Here is a 3,075-nt window from a genome sequence, read left to right as displayed (position 1 = left end):
GTTTTTGGAAAATCTCGAGTTGAGGTTTTTTGGAGAAAAGCAAATTTCCGGCAGGTCTTTCTTCAGCCTTCGATCTTTTCTGCCGAGACCAATTATTGCAGTGGTTCTGAAGTCGTCTTATTCTTGAAAGAGTCTTAAGAGTGTTTAGTTCTTTAGCACTTGTACTAAATGCAGAAGACAACCCTCCAAGCCGTCCCTCATATATAATTAAAGCTTTAACTCGCAAAGACCCTTTTAGCTGTAATGACCGAATTCAGCCTTCGGGACTAGGATTATAAATCTATCTTCCTCCGTAATCTGTAGTATTTTCTTCCTACAAAGGATATCTTCTGTGACCTCCTACATAAGTGACGATTCTGGTATGCTTGCTTGCAGTATATGCTTCTCCATATGGCTCTTATCTGATCGTTAAGTAATGTCTCCTCATTTCTCTAGCCAACGTAAAAAGGGTTTCTTCTGAAATCCTCAATGGACCATTAAAACGTTACAATTTGTAAAACTCAATTACCGCAGATGATTTAGAAGGAATATAATAACATCAAGAAAAAGACCTATCCCTACAACCAAGTAGTACTTCTGGGAAGATCTCACACGTCAAGAAAAAGGAAACATCAACACAAGGCAAAAATAACACAGAGGACGAAGAATGAAGGAATCCTCCCGGCCACACTTCATATTGAGATGGTGCCAAGTCGCAAAATCTCACCAAGAAACATTGATACAGAGACGATTCGAGGAAAATTTCTTTATTAGGCAACTTCAAAAACGCCCACCTGCCAAGGTAACCGTTGACACTCCATCATTTTTGTTTTTATGCCAATTTAGCTAGTGTGCTCCCCTCCAAACTCTTCCACGTTCACCATCATCTCCAATGTTCTGAGTTTCTTCTCTTTATTTTCATTTGTTTTTGGGTTGGTATTTTGGAGGCTTCGTAACCATTAACATTTCCAGAATCACAAAGGTTGTCCCGAAACAAATACTGTAACTTGAGGGAGCATAGTATATAGAGGAAATAAAATCCAAAATGATGGGTATATTTCAGGGTTAATTCCAAAAGTGAACATTTATGGAATATCCGCAGATTGGTAAAAGTCTCATTAATGCGGGTTCCAGCTCCGGGACACGCACCTACCTCGAAAACGAGGGTCACTTTACCCAGGTCTACCTAGTGGGAGGGCGGCGGATGAATGGAGAGATGACTGGCATTCAGCTTAACGGGAAGTTATGGAGAAAGCATGCTCCATTTTAGTGAATTTAGACCACCTCGCCATTCATTCTCGTAATGGGATGGCCACCTCACCAGGCAGGACAGGGTTCGGTTAACCCCCGTTCTGGAGATCGGTGTGGGAATAACATTTATAACATACCCCTTTAATAGTATATAAAGTGACCAGGTCTTTTACAACCAGATCAAGCTACTTGGTTTAACAGGACTAACTTCATTTATTTGACGATTTTTTTATTTTCGGACTTAGGGTAATTAGGTATGAGCTAGAGCAGTTATTGGGGGGGGGGGGGGGGTGAAGAGAGCTTCTGTCTTCTGTCCCAAGTGCCAACAGTCTCTGACGGCTAGCTTAAATCCACACATTAGCTTTTTTTCCACACGCCGATTCTTACACATTTTTACCAACGGAATCAGCGTGGAATTTGCCTCCCATCATTGCCGTAGTTCAAATAGTGCTGAATTTTCAGCGCGCCAAGCCAAAATCGGCTGCGGTGAACAAAAACGGCGCCTTGACTCACCTAGCGGCAGATTCTGCATAAAACTTGACGTTGAAGTCAATAAGAAGCTTAGAAATGGCGTCGAATGCTTTCAGCACTATATTTGTAAGCTGATAAGTGCCCAAACAGCGTTTATACTTTGAAATCAGCGTCCAAAAATCAGCGTGGACGAAACCAATGATTCGGGTTTAGGGACTGCCCAACAAAAATTTACAGCAGGCGATCGATTAAAGAGGAAATCCGGGAGCTGTTTTTTAACATACCCCCTAGTACTGAGCAGCTTATAGGCACGTATGATCTGGTGAGCAGCTTATAGGCACGTATGATGTGGTGAGCAGCTTATAGGCACGTATGATGTGGTGAGCAGCTTATAGGCACGTATGATGTGGTGAGCAGCTTATAGGCACGTATGATCTGGTGAGCAGCTTATAGGCACGTATGATCTGGTGAGCAGCTTATAGGCACGTATGATCTGGTGAGCAGCTTATAGGCACGTATGATCTGGTGAGCAGCTTATAGGCACGTATGATCTGGTGAGCAGCTTATAGGCACGTATGATCTGGTGAGCAGCTTATAGGCACGTATGATCTGGTGAGCAGCTTATAGGCACGTATGATCTGGTGAGCAGCTTATAGGCACGTATGATCTGGTGAGCAGCTTATAGGCACGTATGATCTGGTGAGCAGCCAGACACGCACAGGGGGCTGCGATTCTTCTAAAGGTTTCAGTCACAGTGTCTGTAGGCTGCACTAAAGGGTGTTTGTCCACATCCATCCTGACGTCCTCCCTCTTCTCCACATTATCACTTTGCTGTCTCTTGATTCGCACATTACTTCTCGATCCTCAATTAGCACAAAATGTTTCCTGCCCAGAGGGGAAACCCCGGCGCTATCATTAACACATCAATACTTTCCTTTGGTCTAATCTACTCGGAATTCTTAACACATCAGCATTTTTCACATCTCCTAATAACAGAACACTCACAAATAAGTTTCCTGCGAGCGCTCTTAATAGACAGTCAGTCTCACGAGGAAACGCAACACATTCACGTGCGTTCTCGGAAGCGAGCTTCGACCGCTCCACGCCAGAATGTACAGAGAAGTCAGTGCTGAGCGGTCCTGGCCATCCTTTTTGGGGGCAGAGGAGTGAAGAGAGACTATTTTTATGCTTCAGATTGATCCTTGCACTTTACGCCCGCACTAGAGACTCGGCTTCAGGCTCTTTAACTCGATTATATACACTTAGCATCCAGGAGGCGTCGTGTAAGTGCTACACAACAAGGCGGGGTGCGCAGGCAGCACAATTCAATTAGCTGGAAAATTCACACCAAATGACATATCCAAGAACCGGAAG

The sequence above is a fragment of the Rhinoderma darwinii genome, chromosome 11 (genome assembly GCF_050947455.1).
Source record: "Rhinoderma darwinii isolate aRhiDar2 chromosome 11, aRhiDar2.hap1, whole genome shotgun sequence".
NCBI lineage: Eukaryota > Metazoa > Chordata > Amphibia > Anura > Rhinodermatidae > Rhinoderma > Rhinoderma darwinii.
The sequence above is the reverse complement of the archived record's forward strand: the minus strand, read 5'-3'. Positions refer to the sequence as shown.